The sequence below is a fragment of the Sapajus apella genome, unplaced genomic scaffold (assembly GCF_009761245.1).
Source record: "Sapajus apella isolate SASKATOON/1434 unplaced genomic scaffold, GSC_monkey_1.0 scaffold35, whole genome shotgun sequence".
Taxonomy (NCBI): domain Eukaryota; kingdom Metazoa; phylum Chordata; class Mammalia; order Primates; family Cebidae; genus Sapajus; species Sapajus apella.
This window is the reverse complement of record NW_022436975.1, coordinates 19,016,586-19,040,558: the sequence shown is the minus strand read 5'-3', so window position 1 is coordinate 19,040,558 and position 23,973 is coordinate 19,016,586. Positions and strand designations below refer to the sequence as shown.

Below are 23,973 nucleotides of genomic sequence, written 5' to 3'. Positions count from 1 at the left end.
TATTGTAAACAGTGCTGCAATGAAAATTCGTGTGCATGTGTCCTTATAGTTACTTTTTTTTTTAACAGATTCATATTTTAATTAGCCTTTTCTCCATTTTTGCATTTACCTACCTATAGTTTGGTGTTTTATTTGTGTATTAGCTCTGTCTAGTGTTTTTTACCTTCAAATAACAATAAGTTCCACAATGCAATTGTTTCTATGGGAGAAATATCTAACTCATTGTTTATGAGGTTCTAACACAGAAGTTCTTGGTTATGAGGCTCTAACACAGAAGTCCAATGAATTTGGTAGGTTTTGATACTGACAATTAAGATAAAAAGAGAGCGGGATTTAAAATATTTCTGTTGTAATATTAGAAAGAACCTGACATATACAACAGCGTGGTTACACATAATTGCATTCTAAGGAGAAACATGTAAGTTCTATTGGCTGTTAAATGACTTGAAAGGCAGCTTTCTCATTACCATTACAGGGAATTCATTATTATGAATTCATTATTATGATCACATGTTCAGGTGGGCTAACGCTTCATCATTAAGTTCTAGTTGCACATGATGCTTACAAAGTTTTCGTGTGTGAGTCTGGTAATGATGCATATTGTTTTACATGTACATGTGAGCTGCAGAACAGTCTATGCTGATGAAGGCCAAGCAGTATAACTAACAGTTCATGTTTAAAAAATCAATTTTCTACAAAGCATTTAATCGCCAGCTTACTCAACAGATCATAACCTTTTTCTCCTCCTTAAGGTCTCCTCCACTCCAATTTTAAATCTTTATTGATCCTAACATTTTAATCAATAATGCTCATTACACCAGCTGAATGAAGCCAAGGGGAGAAAAAAAAATCTTTATCTTTTTCTAATCATGCTGAAATATGTCTGTGCTTTCCTGATAAAGCACAACTTGCTTTATCTCTCTTGTACTCACTTATAAACAAGACTTACATGCTGTGAAGGGCTTTAAACAGGCAGCCTACAATTATTATTTATTTTCTTAACCTTTTTAAACTGATTTCTTTTTTAAATTTTATTATTATTATACTTTAAGTTCTGAGATACATGGGCAGAATGTGCAGATTTGTTACATCGGTATACATGTGCCATGGTAGTTTGCTGCGCCCATCAACCCCTCATCTACATTAGGTATTTCTCCTAATGCTGTCTCTCCCCTAGTCCCCCACCCACCCCTGACAGGTCCCGGTGAGTGATGTTCCCCTTCCTGTGTCCATGTGTTCTCATTGTTCAACTCCCACTTATGAGTGAGAACATGCGGTGTTTGGTTTTCTGTTCTTGTGTCGGTTTGCTGAGAATGATGGCTTCCAGCTTCATCCATATCCCTGCAAAGAACATGAACCCATCCTTTTTTATGGCTGCATAGTATTCCACGGCGTATGTGTGCCACATTTTCTTTATCCAGTCTATCATTGGTGGGAATAATAATAATAATAAACATAAGCATGTGTCTTTACAGTAGAATGATTTATAATCCTTTGGGTATATATCCAGTAATGGGATTGCTGGGTCGATGGTATGTCTGGTTCTAGATACTCGAGGAATTGCCACACTGTCTTCCACAAGGGTTGACCTAATTTCTTTTTCTCTACCTCAAGTCGTAGTAAGCAGAAAATTACCTGGCAGAGATTATAAAAGATTTTACTGCAATCAGGAAGCGAATGTGCTCAGGAGCATGCTCTCTGAAAGGATACCTCAAAGTGTGATTTGCAACCAATCACACATCACCTAACAGAAAAATCTACCTTCAAATGGATATGTATATTTTCTTTCCCCAGCATATCAAAAAAAAAAAAAAAAAGATGGCTGCACCTATATTTGCCTTTTCATGCTAACCATTATATATCTTTCAATTTGGTCCCAAAATTAATTTGAAATTTTAAAAAAGTAAAAAGTGTTAAAAACAGACAATCACATAAAGGTGGGAAATATTGCCTGTAATGTGATTCTTGATTGATGGGTACAACCAAGGCCTTGTATTTCCATTAGCAGCATCACAGAATTCCATTTTCCTGAATTAAGCATGTGAAGGAAAGCCTCGCAGGAACGCTGCCACTCTTCTGTCAGTATACCATTATTTGCCCCGTAGCTTTCATCTTCTCCCAACTATCTCAACTTGAATGTCAAGTGGAAAATATCAGCATTTGCAAGAAGCATTCTGATGCTGGCATTCTCTGATGGACTCCAGGTCCAGAAAGTGGCACATGGTTTTTCAGTAGCACATAAATATATACTCAGAGTCAGATTTACAAGAGCTCATTTGATTTTATAGGCACTTTCTGATGGCCAGAGAGACTGATATGCTAGCCCTGAGCAAGAGAATGAAAGGAGCTTATTAAAAGCCAGGAACCCTCATTCAATAGGAGGTTTCTCTTTTTTTGGAGATAGGGTCTCACTCTGTTGCCCAGGCTAAAAAGCAGTAGTGCTATCTCAGCTCACTGCAGCTTTAACTTCCTGGGCTCAGGTGATCCTCCGACCTCAGCCTTCTGAGTAGCTGGGACTACAAGAATACACCACCACATCCAGCCAATTTTTGTATTTTTTGTGGAGATGGGTTTTCATCATATTGCCCAGGCTGGTTTTGAACTCCTGGTCTCAAACAATTCACCTGCTTCAGCCTCCCAAAGTACCGGAATTACAGGCATGAACCACCATGCCCAGCCCAATGCAGGGTTTCTTACCTGATGCCCCAGTCTTCCTCCTAGCATGAACTCTGTTTTACAGTTAAATTAAAATTTGAATAAATCTATATTTTTGCCCCATCTGGAAAATACAGGCCTTCAATTGTTCAGCTCCTTCTACTACAATGTCACTTAAAAAATACTCACACAACTCTTCCCCTAGAAGCCACAAAATAAATGTCACAGAGTAGTATTTGACCTTCATAAAAAGGCAAATGTAACATATGCACTGAAGAAAGTTTTTCCATCATTTTAGTAATAAGACATTCCAAGTAATGGCTCTGCTTAGAGTATACATGTGAGAAAGCACACTTGATAGGGTAGCAAAGTTATATAGACATTTTAAATTTCCCCATAGTAAGAAAAAGGAAAAGGTCAATATATCTGTGCTTATAATTAATAAATCTCCTTGACATATTTTGTACTGAGAATACATCCCAAGTCACTCAGATATTTAGCGTAGTTTTAATATGATAAATGTGACTTATAGCTAATGGGTCCCATTTAATTTGAAGGACAGTTTGATTTAGCAATGCTAAGAAAGATGAATTAAAATGAACTTTATTGCTTGATTCTTTCTTTCACTTATTCATTTGCCAAACATTTTTTGACTGTCTACTTTGTACCTACAAGTACCATAAAGTGCTGGCAGGAGTGGATTTACTTTGAAGCTATAAAAGCTAGAGTTTCAAGGCCCCTTACTTGTACAAATACCTTTCCAGGTTCTGGGAGGGGCCTTAGCACTGTGTTCACATAGTCACATGCATTTACAAATGTGCAAAAACAAAATGTTTTAACTGCAAAAGGTATGGCTGCTGTCTTCTTTACATCCCAGCTTCCTTCTGTCCTGTTGGGTAGTGTTCAATTGGCTGTGGTTATTTTTGAAACTGAGCTAAAGAAAGTTTAGTTGGGATGCGTTCAGGCTATGTTTGCTGGGACCTATTTATAGGACAATAATTACTTCCATTTATGTCTGGGTTATTGTAGTATCCTGTGTAGAAATGGCTTCCAGAGTAGTCCTACTGCCCATTGCACAGAGTCATCCAACGTTGGAAAAGAGGTGCAGGGCCGGTGGTCATGATGTAATACATCCGTATCCTGAGGCCCCTAGGTTGGGAAATGTGTATGTTTTGGAGGACAAAAAGGCTGGAAATGTATACAGCCAGAAACTACTCTGTGGCTTATTCTCCCAAACTTATGGTTCATAAGCTAAAGAAACTTAGAGAAATTTTTTTGCATTTGGCAATAATTTTAAAATGCATAAGACATTAGTAATAAGACATTTTGAGGTTGAAAACCTTTTTAAAACGTTTCTTTCTTTTTTAAAAAATTTTACTTTAAGTTCTGGGGCACATGTGCAGATTGTGCAGGACTGTTACACAGGTATACACACATCATGGTGGTTTGCTGCATCCATCCCCCCATCATCTGCATTAGGTATTTCTCCTACTGTTATCCCTCCCCAAAATCCCAACCCCTGCTATGACTCCCCTAGTTCTCCCACCCCTCAACAGGGCCCAGTGAGTGAAGTTCCCCTCCCTGTCTCAGGATACAAAATCAATGTGCAAAAATCACAAGCATTCCTTTACACCAAAAACAGACAGAGAGACAAATCATGAGCAAACTCCCATTCATAAATGCTACAAAGAGAATAAAATACCTAGGAATACAACTAACAAATCAGGAGCTCTTCAAGGAGAACTAAAACTCTTAATAATTTAAATTTGATCATCCATGTTAGAGAAAAGACAAAATAATTGTTCTATTCTCTCTATAAAAAATTATATTGAAAAGTTGTTATAATTTGAAAAGGCAAAGAGTATGTTAACAAAAACTGTAGAGAAAAAATATACAGAAATGGGTCAATCCATAAAGTAACAAAAATTATTTTTCAGATTTTATAATGCCTGTGTTATCATATTTTTAAACATTGCAATTTATTTATTTCTTATATTCTGAATAAATTTTAACTTTCATTCTTATATTGTTTCATAATTTTCCAAATTCTTTCTGACTTTATTTTACTTAACTTCAGATCCCAAAATCTCCATTACTCCAGTGTGTAGGAGATGCAGCAGTGAGCAAAACCAAGTCCTCTCTCTTTTGATGATCAAATCTTAGTAAGAAGACAAAGAAAATGAAGAAACAAATGTATAATATCGGGTAGGAATGAGTTATCGAGAAAAATAAATTTTGTGGTGGATTAGAAAGTGGGATGGTACTTGCAGAGGGTACAATGGCAGAGGGAGGTGCTGTTTTGGGGAAGACTATTTCAGGGAAAGTGGGTGCAAAGGCCCTGAGGTTAATGCTTGTTCAGTCTGCTCATGAACAAATGTGGAGCTCAACACGCTGGTGCACACAGAGAGAAGGAGATGAGGCTGGGGAGATATCCTGGGCTCAAACATGCAGAGCCTTGGGCATCAGAGTTTAGGAGTTGGTGGGTTTAGTTAATCCTTTGGTTGACATAAAAATTTTTCTGTATTTACCTTACATGATATCAAATAACACTTTGTTAAGTAAATTATCAAAGTAATTTACTAAGTACTCAACCATAACAACTTATCAACACTGTATTCAAAGCATCTTCAGTTTCTTCCCAATGGTAACATTTGCAAAAGCAAACTCTTTGTCTTCCCCCACTTCTACCTCATGGTCCCAACACCTACTTACTCTCCATCACCCACAACTTCTTTCTGCTTTCAGTCAGCATCTTAGTACCATTGTACAAACCTCTCCCCCAATGCTGTGTCCATTTTTTCTCTGTCTTTCACTACTTTTGAAATACCTTGGAATCTCTTTCTGAATGCAAAATGGCAGCTGACAACAGAAGGGTTTAAAGACAGTCTTATGGGGCGGTACCCAGGTTACTTCTGCTCTCAGCCTGCACGTCCTCTGTAAATTGAGGAAGGCAGCCATACTGACCTCATAAAGTGCAGCAAGAATGACCTGAAGTGGTGAGTGTGATCCCTGCCCACAGTAAGTCTGTGTAGAGTAGGCTCCTCTTTATGGGCAGTACATTATTTGGAAAAAAAGGAACACAAGCCTTTGTAAATCCCAGTTTCTCAAATCTCATCATATTTCAACTATTTATACTCCTTTTTATTTAAAAGAGGTGCTCATTAAAGTAACACTGGAGTAAATTATGATGCTATAAGATTACCATAATTACATGAAGCTAAGGACAACTATATGCTGATATCTCTTTTATAAACTGAGTTCGGTTAGAGTCCACCTGACTATAATTTGGGTATTTGCTGAAAAAATTCTTTGTGATTTTTATTTCAGGTGTTTGTCCCAATAGATCTCAGATATCAGATCTTGAATGCATTTTATACAGCAAACTGCAGAGCTAAAGTAAGGTCAGGAAAAGCATGTGAACTGCTCTCCTCTTTCCCAACCCTATTTCTAGATGCCAGAGGTGCGTCTCCCATCCCCTCCACAGCTAAGTCTCACTGGAGAGACAAAGCTTGGTTTCCTAAATTCGTTTACATGAAAAATATTGTGTTTCAATCATTTCTAACTTAGATTCATTATACTATATTTAGTTCACTTTTTAAGATACCAGTTCTTACCTAAAGTGGATATTGTTTACATGTTAACCCTCCCCTTTAAGATGACTCATAACATTTCTATAATAAATTAGATAAAAGAGTCTCTTGAAACCTAAGGGCCTTCTACATTGGTCATTTACCATGATTACAGACAAAAATATCTGTTTTATTCTAAAATCAGTTTTATATTTCAAAACCTCCAGAAGCCTACTGACTCATTTAATATTGATTCAAACTGTACTGAGCAAGGAAGCCAATCTCTCAAGGGCTGAAATGCATTTTATTGAACACTTTGGGAGCTGTAACACCGCTTTTAGGCTATAAGGGTGATTCAGTAACTCACAATGAAATGACATGGGAAACCAGAACAATGTGAGGTTTACAGTTCTGAGCTCTGTTTTCCTACTGTGGATTTATTTGCTAACTCTCAGCATGCTCACTCTCAAGAATGCCCATATTTTGCTTGGTAGCTAATCATTATATTGCTATTTCTTGAGGGCAAACCTCAAATGTTCTTATTACTAGTGGAGGAGTGTTACTTAGACCCTAATACATTAAATAAAACACATGAAAATCTAGGGTGATGATCTCTGAATTTGTAGTCACAACAATTTGCCATAAATTGACATTACATAGATATTGCAGTAAGACAATTTTTTAAGTAATTAAAAATAGGAAATGTAAACTTTAGAAAGGGATACTTTTTATTTTCACACATTTTTAAAATTGAATGAGGGACTAAGCATTAATGTGAAAACTTCCGTAGTTGTTGATAATGTTACCTACGAAGTTAGCACTAAACACTATCCCTGAAAAAAAAAAAAAACACACTGAGATCACTGAATTTAGGGATACATGTTTAGACTTTGAAAGTTACTTGAGTGGCAAATTTTAAATATTTTGTACAGTAATAATATAACTGAATCACATAGATAAATATCATCTTTTTTGTGTTAGTAAAGTTTTATAACTAGCAGAATAATTTCCTGTTAGTAAACTATGATATTTGGCAAACACACTACAGGCATGTGTCACAGTTTTCTGAGTTGAAGGAATCATGGTTCAAACAATAGCTTGACCAACTGTAGAAATCGTGCACTAGCCACGACCCCTTGACAATCTATATAAACTCACTCGTTACTGAAACTATGGAGGTTAATTTGATTTTGTACTAGATAAATATAAAGGGAAATCAATATTTATTAACAAATCAGTGAGTTTTGCCCCAACATAGAATTCTATGCAATGATGACAGTCTGGTTTTGTTTTTTGGCTTGGACTTCCACATACATTACCTCATTTTCACTGTTCTTTATAACCATGAGGCTGCTTTTAGTCACGGAAACAAGAGGGAGATGATTCCCCTGGGGAAGATGCATGCTTCAGAGCCTATGTATGTAAGGACAGTCTGAGAAACCTACTAGTGTGGTAATAATCTTCACATGAATTATTTCTTTATATACTATATATTTATAATCTTAAAGATTTCGTTCTTAGAACATAAAATCATTTCCCCCATTTTATGACAATCCTCCTTTTTTCCTTCTTTAATTAAATCCTTTTTTCCTTCTTTAATTAAAAGACAGTTCATTATATTTCTCCAAATGACTATAGCAAACAAGTTATTAGGCATCTAATCAGCTGTGGTTGGTTCTCTGTGATACTTTAGTAAGCTGAAGTTACCTGGACAGCATTCAAATTTTGGAAAGGCGTAATGACTATCTATTTCAACACCAAGAGAACTAAGTAAATGCAATAAGCTGGAACATAGCACAGCAGCTATTCCTGCTGTTTGCACACCACTCTTTTATAAGCAGAAACTTCTTTTTTTTTTTTTTTTTTTTTTTTTTGAGTCCCGGTTTTGCTCTGTCACTAAGGCTGGAGTGCAGTGGCAGGATCATGGCTCACTGCAGCCTCAAATTCCTGGGCTCAAGTGATCCTCCTGCCTTAGCTTCCTGAATATCTGGGACTACAGGTGCCTGCCACTAATTTTTAAATTTTTTGTAGAGAAGGGGTCTCGCTGTGTTGCCCAGGCTGATCTCAAACTCCTGGGCTCAAGTGATCCTCCTACCTTAGCCTCACAAAGTGCTAGGATTACAGGTGTGAGCCACTATGCCCAGCTCAGAAACTTCTTTTGACAGATACAAGACACTGCTGATCATGTGATTTTATGCACTCCAAAGCAACATCTGAACACCCATCCTAGAAAGCTTAAGGCAGATTAGTTTCAGCAATCTTTGAACTAAAGATACATCTCTACCTGTTGGAAAAATATGTAAATAATTCTGCCGTTTCCACATGCTTTTTACCTCTTCTGCTTTTGGTCTTATTTATTCAACTATTAAAAATAAGCATCTGCATGAAACAGATGTGCTGGAAATTCACTGACTCTAATAAGAGAGAAGTTAAAAGAAATGAGACATAGAAGTTATTTAATTTCTCACAAATTTCTGTATCATGATTTCTTTTCAGTGGCCTCAACCTTCCCCATTTTTTAAAACCTTGCCCCCACGGAGTATCATGCAGCCATCAAAAATGATGAGTTCATGTCCTTTGCAGGGACATGGATGAACCTGAAAACCATCATTCTCAGCCAACTGACACAAGAACAGAAAATCAAACACCACATGTTCTCACACATAGGTGGGTGTTGAACAATGAGAACACATGGACACAGGGAGGGAAGCATCACACACAGGTGTCTGTCAGGGGGAAAAAGGGGAGGGACAGTAGGGGGTGGGGAGTAGGGGAGAGATAGCATGGGGAGAAATGTCAGATACAGGTGATGGGGAGGAAGGCAGCAAATCACACTGCCATGTGTGTACCTATGCAACAACCTTGCATGTTTTTCACATGTACCCCAAAACCTAAAATGCAATTAAAAAAAAAAAATCTTGCCAGAGTGGGTGTGGTCAGGATTAAAATTACTGCTTTCCAAAAATATTTGTTTAGTGATTTATTATTTATTTCATGTCTAGAGTAAGAAATTTTATAAACCTTCAAGTTATCAAATTAAACCCATCAATTACAAGAGATTGACGCATGTGTGCAGTTCAGTGTATTAATGCATCCACTGCAGCATATTTTATGCCTATTAATTTCATATTTTCTTCTATCTCTTACATCTCTCCTCTTTAGCTGCACTAATATCTCCTGCCTAGACTGGTGCAACCTCACTCTAACCTTTCCTGTCTGGCCTCTTTCCACTGGCCTTCCTCCATAGTGAAGGTGACTTTTTAAAATGCAGATATAAATACAAACACAAGAATGGCTCCCCATTTCTTAACAGGAAACACAAGATCTTCACAATATAGTCCCTGGTTTTCCTCACTTCTACCCCATACTTTAACTATACTATTTATAGTTTTCTGCAATCATCAATTATGACAGTTCCCATGTTTGTATGATCTCATATGCCCTGGCTGAAGTCACACACAATATCTCTGACCCCACTGTCTCATACTCCTCTGGAAGGTCTAGGGATTAAGAACATGGGTAAGAGAAAATTTCCTGAATTGGAGCCTGGCTTTGCCAGGTAACTTTGTGATCTTGGGCAACTTACTTCAACTCCTTAAATGCTGTTTCCTCCTCTGTAAATTGAATTTAATGATCATATACAACACGGAGTGTTGTTTCCAGGACTATGCGAAATAATTCCTGCCTAATACTTAGTGTGGGATACAGCATGTCATTTATTCTCAGCAAATTTTCAAAATTTTCATTAATATTACCACCACCACCACAAGGCTGGACTGGTATCTATATTGACTGTAGCTTTTCTAGACCCTAGCATACTTCCTAGGACTCAGTAAGCAGTCAGTGCATACTTATTTTTTGAACGACATGAATTCATCATGTGTGCCAATGATATTATATGCATGCCCCTAAAAGACTAGATTTATTTCTTTATGGTCTGTATTTTCCACATATTTGCTCAAGAAGTGTTCACTTATTAAATATATTCTGGGAAGTGATAAGTGCATTATGGAGACAATAAATATTAGCAAAAAGAAATCAGAGATTCTTTTATGGCTTATAAATGGGATACGATTCTTCTTTCATAACCAGTACCTTGCGCTTCCCTTTCTCTGGATTTCATTATTGCTCCTATCACATCTGCTGGTTAACAACTCTGTTTGAATTATGGTAGTACTTGAAATATATATATTATAGCATGCTTATTAGTCTTATATTAATTATTAATTATTATATAATCAAAATTGTCCATTTATTTATCAATATTTTCCTGAGTCAGAAGAACACTTTTGAAACCCCAAGAGATTTGTCAGAATGACAAGTTATACATCCTTCCTCTCCATTGTAGTTTGAAAAATATGTATCCTCTCCTTTGAGTCACTTAAAACGCAGTCCTTGGATTATCTTTTCCTGTTTTCTTTATTAAAAAGAACTGATGCTACAAAGTACGGCTGCCTGGCTTCCCAATGTGGCTCCACTGTCAAGACATCAGACTGTAAGAGCAGTGAGGGCAGGCATCCTGAGTCTCCCAGGCTAGCATAGCAAAGTGCTTGGCACATAGCAGTGTTCCGTGGTTTTTCCTGCTCAACAAATAAATGAACAAATAGATGCATACATGTCTAATTCTTTTAAAGTCCTAAGCATTTGTCTTTATTCTGCCATACACTCTTGGGTTTTGATACTAGGAAATAAAACTTCCTATCCTTGAATTCAAGGGTAGCTCTTCTTTTGTTTTTGAATGTCTTTTTCAAAGGCAGATTCTAAAAACAAGCTCTAATAGGACTCAGCATTTTGTGTATTTCATTTCTTACAGATCAGAAGAGGTAACTTTTGTATTTTTCATCCTCCTCCCTATCATCCTACAGTGACCATTACTGTGATTTTTAATAGCTCTTACAGGAGTTATCCCAATCCACTCATTTAAAACAGATGTGCTTCACAACGTCTAGCTCTGCAATGAGAAGACGGCTTCACTATCAGAAACACTGATTTAGACGGAACAATCTGAGAAGTCAGGAATGCCTGATCCTGTACTAGACGTTTTCACATACGCTGCTCTTTAATCCTCAAGTCATCTTTGTGAGAAAGAAATCATTATTCTCATTTCACCAATAAGTCCCTGAGAGACCAGGTGATGTAATCACTTACTCCCTTGCACAGCGAGTAAACATTAGGATTCAAAACCCCTTTTTGGATTCAAAATCTAAGGCTCTTTCTACTGTACCAAATTCAAATCATGCAGATTAATATATTTAGAGAATTCCAGCTCCCAACATCCATAATTCAACAAACACAAGCTTGGTTTCAGCATTTATATTTTAAATGCATTGTTTTGGTAGAGATGAATTCAGGCAGTCCAAATTACTTCCCTGTGAATGTAGACTTCATTGTACTAAAATGAGTTCATGATTAAAAAGAAACTAGATTTGAAGCATGCTCAGTAAGTATATCGATTGTAAAGCGATCAAGTAGTAAAAATAAATTGAAGGGAGAATGTGTTCCTGCTTCACTAGAGATTTGCATTTTTCTCTATAAAATGCACTGTTCTGTGTGAAGTGTGTTCATTCCTGTAATGACCACATTTTTTCTGGCTTCTAATTACTTTTACAGAGCACCACGGTGAAAAGTCTATTGACAACTGGAATGAAGCACCTGACTGAAGAAACTAATTCTCTAAGGTTGTGCAGTTATATTTTCCCTGCTCCCTTTCATTACCTTCCACGGAGGAAGAATTGTACACCTGAGGACTAGTGCAGTTTGTAAAATACTGATCAATCTCCACATGGCTGCTACGGTTCTGCAAAGGCAGAGTATCTGCAAAATAAATACGAAAAGGCCTGCAGTTGACCTATTGATCTTCCCACCTTATTCACCCTGAGCAAGGCTTTGGTGACAAGCAAAAGTCTTGAGAAAACTGCTACAAGTCAGTGGGAATGTGAAAAACCCAAACACTTAAGTTATTATTTTCCTGTAAGAGAGAGGCAACTTTAAAATGAAACACATAAATGCTTCGATGTGGAGGAAAAAAAGGACAAATAGACAATTTGTTTCAGCAACAAATTCTCCTATCCTACACACACACACACACACCACTCATATACAGATATAATAAATTATTAAATACTGACACTCTCTTTTTAGGAAACTTTGAGTGACAAGGTAACAATAACTGCAATTCAAAAGCCAGTTGTCAGCCGGGTGTGGTGGCTCACAGCTGTAATCCCAGCACTTTGGGAGGCTGAGGCAGGCAGATCACAAGGTCAGGAGATTGAGACCTTCCTGGCTAACACAGTGAAACCCCATCTCTACTAAAAATACAAAAATAATTAGCCAGGTATGGTGGCATGCACCAGTAGTCCCAGCCACTCAGGAGGCTGAGGCAGAATCTCGTGAACCCGGGAAGTGGAGGAGGTTGCAGTGAGCCGAGATAGCACCACTGCACTCCAGCCTGGGTGACAGAGCAAGACTGTGTTAAAAAAAAAAAAAAAAGAAAAAGCCAGTAGTCACTCAGGCAAGTTTTTAGTATAATTTGTAGAAATAACTTCCCAATACTTTCAATATTATTGATCATTTGACTTGTCAAAAGGATAGTCCTAGCGAAATCTTCCTCTGACCATACTGGGTTTCTATGTTTCATAGCCCAGAGCTGGAAGACAAGGGTTTCTGAGTAACTGAAAAGACAGCAGGGGGAAGGCAGTCAGAAAGTAGCCCTGTGGAAAACAACTGAACAGAATGCAGCAGAGATGGGCAACAGCTGGGGTAAGTCGGATCCTGGCCGCAGAAGCAGAACTCTGTTGAATACTCCACTCACTCCATCTACCTTAAGCAAAAAAGCAATTGAGTTGAAGGGGTGCATTTTCAGCGCCGCACAGGGAATTCACCATGAAATTCTCATTAAAGACAACGGGAGTTTCTATTACCACTTTGAATACATTATCTGAAAGTTCTCAGTATTTATCACTTTTTTTAAACTAAGCTTAAAAATCAACTGCCAAGCAAAAACATTCCACATCCCTCATTACTTTCTATTCAAGCCCATTAAGGTATGTTTTTCTTTGACATAGTTTCATTGTGGAGGTTAGCATAGAAGCGATCAGGGACCTTCTAGGGTTGGGTAATGAGCATTTAGGCACTCAGAGAAGTGTTTCCTATGCCAGGAATGTATATGAATATGAAACAGCAGTGTGTTAAGACCTTAAATACTGCAGTCACCAGCCTTAAATCTGCTTCTCCACATTTTAGATTCTTCAGCCTGGATTTACTCACCAATTTATTTCATTTCTATTTTGGTGGGTGGGGGGCATTTAACTGAATAAGTTGGGCATCTATCCCAGCTACCTGAACTTCCTCAACACTCTCATTTGCTCTCTAGATCTCAAATTTGACTCTGTCCTTACTCCTCATAGGTTCTCTGGTGACACACTTACTTTAAAGAGGTGTCTAGTATGTGGTGTTCATCCATACCTTGAGTTCTTTGACACTGAACCATAATTGTTTTCTCTTTGGCCTGTTTATCTGAGACACTAAACAGAACTTTGTGGATTTGACACTTTTAAGTGGATCCTTCTGTTTTATCCTGAGGGATTTCCTCATCATGGTGCACCAAGGACAGGGATGTGGAGCACCTGGAAATATTAATAGTCTCTATGTGCTCCCTGGTGATTTTCTTCTTTTCTCAGAAACTTCCATAGTTGGCAGCTGATTATTCTTTTCTCACATTTCCATGCCTATTTCTAATACCCAAAGTGTGTTCCCTAAAAATTCTTAGTAATGTTTTAAATCGAGCTCAAATATATCTCTGTAAAGCCTTCTCGGCCATGAGCCCCCTTTCTCTCTCTGTACTAATCACCTGCATATTTGTTTTTCCATAGCTGCCTGATGGGTGTCCTTGTCAACTGTGAACCCATCAAAAGACATCTGAAATTCATTGTGGAACAGTGTAACAGATTAAGTCAACACACTCTCCACAGTCCCCTCAAAGAAAAATGCATATTTTTTCCCATGGCAGCCCCCCATCTTGACTTCTTTCTAAGCTGGTCAGTCAGAATCATTGATGCCCCTTCTATTATGGTTGACTTGGGGTGTCAACTTGGCTGGATTAAGGGATACCCAGACAGCTGGTAAAGCACTAATTCTTTTCAATGTGTCAGCAGGCATGGAGCCCATTCTTCTGAGAGAGAAACCCAGATAGTGTGGCATTTGATTAAAATGATGGAGCGTCTCAGGGGTCTCTGTGAGGGTGTTTCTGAAGGAGACTGTCATATGGGTCCATGGACTGAGTGGCGAAGATTCACCCTCAATGTGAGTAGGCAGCATGCTATTGGATGGGGACCCAGATGGAACAAAAAAGTAGAGGAAGAGTGAATTTTATGCTTTCTCTCCCAGAGCAAGGATGCCCCTCTTCTGCCTTTAGACATCAGAACTCCTGGTTCTCCGGGACTCACACCAGTGGCCCCCTAGGAGTATGACTGGCAGTTGGACCAGGAGTTTCACAGTATTGGCCTCCTTGGTTCTCAGGCCTTCTGACTTGCACTGAGCCACACTACTGGCTCCCTGGTTCTCCAGCTTGCAGACAGCCTACCTGGGACTTCTTAGCTTCCATAGTACAGTGAACCAAATCCCCTCATAAGTTCCTTCTCATCTCTCTCTGTCCTGTCAGTTCTGCCCCTTTGCAGAACTGTGACTGAACATTCTCCCTCTCCCCTATTCTCTATTTCTCACCAATCACTGAGTCCTGTTGACTGCCATTTAATACCTTTCACATCTAGCCTTTCCCTTCTAACCTCTGTGCCAATGCCTTAGTTCTAGGTCTCAGGCTGTCTTGCTGTAATGTTGTAAAATCCTGCTGTCTCTCTGCCTCCATCCTTGTTCCATTACAGGCCATGATGACAATTATTTTTTAATATTTAAAAAAATATCTAATCATGTTATTCTTTCACTAAAAACTCTTCATTGGCTTCTTAAGTTCTCAAGGAAAGAGTCACAAATCCTTTGCCCAACAACCAGAGCCTTCCACTCTCCAATCCTGTCCAGTCACTACCCTCTCCTCTCAGCGCTGCTTTGCTCTCACTTGATCATCCAGAAATAGCACAGGATTTCCTGTGACCTGCAGCCACATAGCTACTGCACATCTCTGCACTGTCTTTTCACATTATTCCTTCACACTGAAGGATGAAGAATCCATCCTTCTCTACTTCCATTGCCCGTGAGTGCTAGTCATGCTTTATAAATAAGCGTTATATTATTCTCTTCCTGGGTATTTAAATCTCACCCCTCTATACTCTTCCTGAATCTGTTAGAAGACCTGGTACTAGTTTAAGATTAACTTCACAAAGGCAGGAATGCTCCGTCCTTCCTTCAACATTGTGATGGTTAATACTGAATGTCAACTTGATTGGACTGAAGGAGGCAAAGTATTATTCCTGGGTGTGTCTGTGAGGGTGTTGCCAAAGGAGATTAACACTGGAGTCAGTGGACTGGGAAAGGCAGACCCACCTTCAGTCTGGGTGGGCATCATCCAACCAGATGCCAGCACAACCAGAATAAAAGCAGGCAGATGAACGTGGAGACATTAGGCCGGCCTAGCCTCCCACCCTGCTTCTCTCTCTCATGCTGGATGCTTCCTACCTTTGTACACTGGATTCCAGGTTCTTTAGCTTTGGGACTTGGACTGGCTTCCTTGCTCCTCAGCTTGCAGATGGCCTATTGTGGGACCTCACCTCGTGATCGTGTGAGTCAATACTCCTTAATAAACCTACCTTTATATACATCTCTCCTGTGAGTTCTGACCCTCCAGAGAACCTTGATTAATAAAAACACTCTCCAAACCACCTACTCTCCTGTTCTCTTAACATGCTGAAAAAAGAGTCATTTACATTGGTGAGATACTCATATTTCTTCCCTCCTCTGGAAGATGGAAAGTTTATCTTACATCACTTATTAGAGTAGTTATAAAACTCCTAACCTTGGAGCTCTCAGTAATATATTCCAGAATATGACTGGAAATTTTTTATTTTTAATATAATTTGGTAGATTTAGGAAAGACAATAACTTCAGTTTACTGAAACAAAGAACCATGTCCTTTTTAATCGTTTTTAAAGCAGATTCTGTATTTATCCCTGTACGTATACAAACAAAATTTAGTAATATAAATGCTATTTTTTATTATTTAATATGCTCAAATAGTAAAATTAGGTTTGGCAGATACAGATGAAATATAACTAATAATTATGTATTCACATGTTTGACATATTAGGACCTAGACTTTTCCTATTCTAATAACGGAAGGCAATCACATCCTCTCCTTTTATATGTACTGAAAGTATCGCGTGTTTAGCCAACATCATGATTCCTAGACATCAGAAATAGAAACCACCGCAGTAAGACGTCACCCTCTCATAAATCGTGTTTTATTCATCCTTGCTCACCGTACATCTAATTTTAAGAAAAGAACGTACATTTTAAAATAAAATGAATTAATATACTAATGTATCAAGATACATATTAATCAAGCAAAGAAAGAGACAATGGTATCACATGCAAATATGACCACCTTTTTAAGGATAAAGAACTTTTACTAAAGATAATAGAAAAAGTAATGTAATGAAACTTTTTCATGTTTATAGTATTTAATTTCTTCCTATAATTTTAACAATTTACCTGTATTATTTATCTGGTTGACTAAATTAGAATAAATTTTAATGTTGATTTGCCTATTTTACAATTGAGTAAAATTTCAAATTCTGTATTTATTTATAATGAGGGGAACATCTGGGAGTAATTAAGATTTATCTTTATGAAAAGATAGTGGCACCAAACTATCATGAATAGGATACAATTTTTCTTTATCACAGGGCCCTGCAATAACAGAGCCCTGGGAGAAAGACAAATTTTATTTTTTCCCTTCCAAAGGAAAATTAAAGCATGTATTTTACAACTTATTTTGGGGAGTATACAATATCCTTGGATCACGAGCTAGCAAAAAACATTTCTTCTGATCTATTTCTCCATCTTTCTAGTGATATAGAATTCAAATGTCTCCTGCAATCTTGTTACTGGATCTTTCAAAACTTTTTTGCACAGAAAGTAAATGAATACCTTTGAAACCTTTATATTTTTCTGTCCCATACACAGAATCTAACCTACATATAGAAATCCCCAGAGTAAACCTATTCCTTTTACTTAATACGTCTTCATTGCACAGGAGAGAAAAGATGCCACTTCATCATCTGCCCTATGGGAGCTCTTTGATTACCTAAGACAGGTTACCTTGAATGCTCTACTTTTAAAATATTCTGCATTACCTAATCTGGGCCTATTTGTCAATTCGTCCTTTGATGTCAGGGTAATGACAGAATAAAGTATTACAAAGAAAGAGTCCTTTAAAAGTTCCAACAAAAGTGTTTTTCTAAATCGTTATTAATTGCTTACATGAACTGAGAGTCATTACACTGTTCATCTTCATTTAGAGTAAAAATTGTTCCATTAACCATATTGGTAATACAAATTTCTTGTGGGTTGTTTTGATATTTTCACTTCTACATTTCACTTTTTTAACCAAGGCTTATAATCATACTTTGGGTCCTGGATTCTAGTTACAAGGTAGTTTACATTAGCTTCAGTTGATGGGAGAAGGCTCGGTAGAGCCTCGGTAATTCAACCCAAGTCTGCAGCATTTGTTAAATGTGAAAATATACCTCAATTTCTAAATAATCAACTGATAAGTGCATTTTGGGGAAAAAACTTTATATATGTTAAAGCTAACTTCTACTACATATTCAAGTAGTCTAACACTGGATTACGTGGATAGAAGTTAGCTTGATGGTCATCATTATTACGTGTTTTACCAGTGGTAATGAGTTGGTCTTGTCAGACTTTCTCTCACACCTGTGTGGGGCTTTACACACAGGATAGTTATGATACAATCCAGGACTGGGTGTTGGTGACACCCCCTCCAACCCAATGCAGCAAGGCCTTATTGATGATGCCACTAGCAATCCCCACCAGATGACAGACCACAAGGTATGCTAGTTAAAAATCCAGGAACTTGTTTCCTGGAAGAGATACAAGGCATGAAAATAACAGGTAATTTATATGTACAGATCTCCAGTGTTTTGATTCGAAGACATCCCATGCTATTCAGAGCATGAGGCCTTTACTCAAATCACCCACCTTCCCACATGGCCAGACCAAGACTTTGATACTACTGATAACCTGTTATTTAAAAATACAGTGTGAAGAGAGCATGAAGACAAAAGCTCTCTGGAACAAGTCATTACAGGAGAAAACTGAGTCCAGATTTCTCATCCTAACTAGAAATTTCTTGGACATACCCTTTATTCTTTCAGGTAGGCTCAGCAAATTTCTACTCACTTGTTCCTACTGGCTAAGCAGGCAGAAATGAACGTGGAGGGAGGAAAATGGCATTTTTGGTTTTGGATTCAGTAGGAGTCATGCTTTGGGCTTTATGACGTTTGCTATATACTGATTTATATTGGTTAAAGAAAAACAGTTGGCTATTAAGCAGGGTGGGAATAACGAACCAAAACAAATTAAAACACCATGTTGAATAGAAGGAGGCTGCAATAAGAAATAAAGGAAATTTAGAAATCCCAGTAGCAAGCTTTCTGATTGCCTGCCACAATAACTGGCATGGGTACAAAAACAAATTTGAAAAGCCACAGTGCTGACTCAATATCTTAAAAAGATTCAATTTGGCAAAAAATAATTCTGCCTACAAAGCAGGTATATAAATATAAATAGCATGAGTCTTTGTACAGAAAGAACTTCAAAAGATATCAAATGCTTTTATTTGTTCATCAAAGAAGGACAAATTAAAGAACAATGGAAATATAATTGTGTATCTAGTAAGGAAGCACAATGTATAAATGAATTCTAATACCTTCTGCACACATGGTAAGGGTAAAAGTGCCTCACAACTATCTACCCCACTGGTATACATGAGGACAACTCTTCTGGGAACCTGAACAATGTATTAACCAAGAATGTTTATAACACAGTGATTTTACCTGAGCTATATTTTTGTTTGGCTTTTTTCTTTCAGGTTAATGGAAAATAAATCTGAAATTTGAACAGCAACATACAGAAAGATGCTGCTCTGCAGTTTATTATATTCCACTGAGAAAGAAGAGAAATCATTAAACTAATAGTTTAGTTAATTGTGTTATACAACTGGTTGACATATTATGCAGCAAATAAAAATGAGAATGAGAAACTCTATGTGCTCTCTCTATATATGGCATATACATATATGCTACAAGTATAAGGCAGATTATTAAATACCATGCTCTGGTCCAAATGTGTCCTTCAAATTCACATGTTGAAACTTGATCACCAATGTGATAATATTAAGAGGTAGGGCCTTTAGGAGGTTGCATTAGTCCATTCTCACACTGCTATGAGGAAATACCTGAGACTGGGTAATTTATAAAAGAAAGAGGTTTAACTGACTCACAGTTCTACACTGCTGGGGAGACCTCAAGAAACTTACAATCATGGCAGAAGACAAGAAGGAGATACCTTTTTCATAGGGCAGCAGGACAAAGTCAGTGCAAGCCGGGGAAATTCCAGATGCTTCTAAAACCATCAGATCTCCTGATAACTCAATATCATGAGAACAGCATGAGATAAACTGCCCTCATGATCAGTTACCTCTACCTAGCTCTGCCCTTGACATGTGGGAATTATGAAGAATATAATTTGAGGTGAGATTTGAGTAGGGACACAAAGCCAAACCATATCAGAGGTGACTGAGTCAGGAGAGTGGAGGTCTTATGAATGGATTAACACCCTGATAAAAGAGATTCAGGGGAGCTCTTCCCTCCCTTTTGCTCTTCTGTAATATGAGAACATAGGGTTCAAGGTGCCATCTTGGAAGCCAAAACCAGGACTCTCACCAGACACTGAATCTGCCAGTGCTTTGATCTTGAACTTCCCTGCCTCCAGAACTGTGAGAAAACAAATTTCTGCTCTTTATAAACTACTCAGTGTGTTAGTCTGTTCTTGCATTGCTATAAAAAACACCTGAGCCAGGCGCGGTGGCTCACGCCTGTAATCCCAGCACTTTGGGAGGCCGAGGCAGGTGGATCACGAGGTCAAGAGATCAAGACCATCCTGGTCAACATGGTGAAACCCGTCTCTACTAAAAATACAAAAAATTAGCTGGGCATGGTGACGTGTGCCTGTAATCCCAGCTACTCAGGAGGCTGAGGCAGGAGAATTGCCTGAGCCCAGGAGGCGGAGGTTGCGGTGAGCCGAGATCGTGCCATCACACTCCAGCCTGGGTAACAAGAGTGAAACTCCGTCTCAAAAAAAAAAAAAAAAAAAAAAAAAAGAAACACCTGAGACTGGGTAATTTGTAAAGAAAAGAGGTTTAATTGGCACATAGGCTGCATGGTAAAGAGTGGTTTCTGCTTCTGGGGAGGCCTCAGGAAACTTACAATCATGGTGGAAAAGGAAGGGGAAGCAGGCACCTCTTACATGGCTGCAGCAGGAGAAAGAGAGAGTGAGGGGGAAGGTGCCACACATATTTAAACAAGCAGATCTCATGAAAACTGGGGGCAGTGCTAAATCATTCACGAAGGATCCAACCTCATGATCCAATCACCTCCCACCAGGCCCCACCTTCAACATTGGGATTTTACATTTCAAAATGAGACTTGGGTGGGGACACAGATCCAAACCACATCACTCAGTATCATGTATTTTCTTATAGCAGCGCAAATAAACCATGACACTATATTAATAAAGCTACATTCAGATGTGTGTTGTTTGATAGATGTTACTAGAGATGGTTCAAAATGAAAATGAAAAAGGATGTCAGAATAGAAATATTTCTATACATTTAACTACCTTTTAATCATATTTATATTAACTAAAAGGCAAAAATCTGATCAACTCGAAAGATTCCAGCCTACTCTTCTTCCACTATTTAATAGCAATGATGACATTAAACGTAAGCAAATGGTTGAACAGAGTACAGACAAGAAAAGTCCATCAGGAGACTTGTCATTCACACAAAAAAGTAGCCTAGAAAAGATAATTTACTAAGAACAAAATCAGGGTAAATGCTTTGGGAAGATTTTAATAATTCATCCTGAATTCTATTCCTACTAATCTCATATTCACTGTTGTATATAGCTCTGCCATCTGATTCAGATTGGCATTAAAACATCTAGACATTAATGCTAATTAAATATGCCTTTTCATTCTGATAAAAACACATTCTTCCCTTTAGTATCAAATACATGCAATATAATTCAATAGTCTCTAAAAGACACTTTAGATCCTCTTTTTGTCCAATAAAATCAGAAAAGGCAGGAAAGTGACTATCTAATGTGAATACCATATTGTTGACTATATTTCATTTCAATTTTAAAAGTAAATTATAAAAATGGCTTGCATCATATTTATTCTGATTCATACTGTGAATTTCTCCCCTCTGTCAGAACCTGAGGGTAAACCTCAGTGTTTAATGTTGCATGCAGGTGTGGATCTGCTGGGGTTCCTCTCTGGCTGTCTGAATTAGAATTACTAAAGGATATAATAGGAACACCCTTCTGGGGGATTTTGGATCCTAATATAAATTAGTACATATCTTATCATCATGAAAAATCTAGGCATAGCCTTCACTGAAAAATTAAAGACTATTTACATTCCCCATTTTATTCTGCATAATAGAAAAGTAAAACTATACAATTTTCAAATAGTTTTGACCTTAAATTCAGCCCCTGTCATGGGGCATTGGTACCTACACCTTGGTAAAAATTTTGGGACATGAATTAAATAAAGCTATATGTATTTTGAATTGTATATATCAAGAAAGTAAAAGTATTTTAAAATGTCAATGTCCCTTGTGATTCTAACATACATATCAATGCATATAGCAAGTATAAAATAGCTGTGGAACATCAATTTATTTTTCTTATACACCAGTCTAATTCTAAAATTGCTTGTGGAACATCTGAGAGAATAATTTGGACAACTTAGTCATGGTCTCTAGGATTAAATGGCAGATTTGACTGCATTACCTTTCAGTAAATTAATGTGGAGTTAAGAGTAGGTCTCAAACTCCTGGCCTCACGTGATCCACCTCCCTCGGCCTCCCAAAGTGTTGGGATTACAGATGTGAGCCAGCATGCCCAGCCCTCATTCTCCATTATGTAACAGATAGTCTATAAAGATTTGTTAGATGAATAAAAAAAGAATAATAATAAAAAAAAGAGTAAGTGCTTATAGTTTCAATGTCTGAAGTACCCCCTTGGTTCCAGGGTATTCAGACCCCTGATAACTGTGATCTTGTACCAGGGTAAGATAAGAGCACAAACACTCAAGGCAATGATGCTTTGTTGAGGCCACAATGGACTCCTTGCTGTTGCTTTAACACATTAGGCAATTTCCCACTTGAGGACACTCGAACTGCTGGTCTCTATGGTCTCAGTGCTCTTTCTCTGAGATATCTGCATGACTCACTCCTTCATATATATATTTTTAAACAGAGTCTCACTCTGTTGCCTAGGCTGGAGTCCAGTGGTGCAATCTTGGCTTACTGCAACCTCCACCTCCCAGGTTCAAGCGATTCTCCTGCCTCAGCCTCCCAAGTAGCTGGGATTACAGGCACTCACCACCATGCCCAGCTAATTTTTATATTTTTTAGTAGAGATGGGGTTTCACTATATTGGCCAGGCTGGTCTCAAACTCCTGCCCTCAAGTGATCCACCTACCTGGGCCTCCCAAACTGCTAGCATTGTAGGCATGCGCCACTGCACATGACCTCTCATTCATTTTATACCAGTGTCTTATGAAATCCTCCATTACAAATCCACCACCCCCCAATCTGATTCAGGTCAGCATTAAAGCATCTAGACATTAAGGCTAATTTAATCTGCCTATCTTTTCCCTACCCCATCTTCCTTTATTGCTTTGACTTCTGTTCTTATTTGGATTTATTCCATCTGCCACATTATATATTTGTTTACTTTATCAATCATTTCCCCCCAATGCAATACATACTATTTGAAAGTAGGGACTTGACTTTCTCACTGCTGTATCCCCAGCAACTAGAACGGCGCTGGCAAACGATTAGCGCTTAATGCATATTTACTGAATGAATGAATGAATGAATGATGAATAGGAACAGACCATACGAACATAAGTTTATCAGAAGGAAGATATCACTTCTTTCCTAGCAAAAATCTTTCAAAGTTTTGATCCATTCAGATATAGAAAATATTTTCAATTAAGCTTTTAATAAGCTTTCAATAGAGAGCAAAGTGCACAGCAATGAAAATAAAGTGAAAAATTCTTCATATGTTGCCAGCCACAAAATTTAATGTTGTTTTTAGAGAAATAGTCTTCTTATGTTTCATAAGCTTGTTCATGCTGCATAGGGCCTGAAAATTAGAATGTGGCCATCTCAAGTCAAAATGGAGTTTCCCAGATGGAGAGGCTGCTGTCTTCAATGACCTTTCTTTCTTTTTTAGCTGTATAACCTGATCCGTCAAAACCCAATTCAAATATCACTTTCTCCATGAAGACTTCCCAGATCTAACCATCTCTAAGACCTAGTCTCCCTCTGAAGCTTACTCTTTAGCTGTAACTTTCCTAGGCCATTTATGTTTTCTTGTTCTTTAGTTGTGTCTGTGTGTCTGTGTGTGTGTGTGTATGGGTATTTATCATTACGTTATTTTTGTTAATATTTCTTGAAAGTTTTTGTTGCTTGCTCTTCATG

At 37.9% G+C, this 23,973-nt stretch overlaps 1 protein-coding gene across 1 annotated transcript in view; it reads right to left on the bottom strand.

The window, feature by feature from the left end:
* The window catches only part of PREX2 (phosphatidylinositol-3,4,5-trisphosphate dependent Rac exchange factor 2), a 286,647-nt gene that overhangs the window by 14,976 nt on the left and 247,698 nt on the right, over positions 1-23,973 (bottom strand). The gene's annotated exons all lie outside the window — the stretch shown is intronic.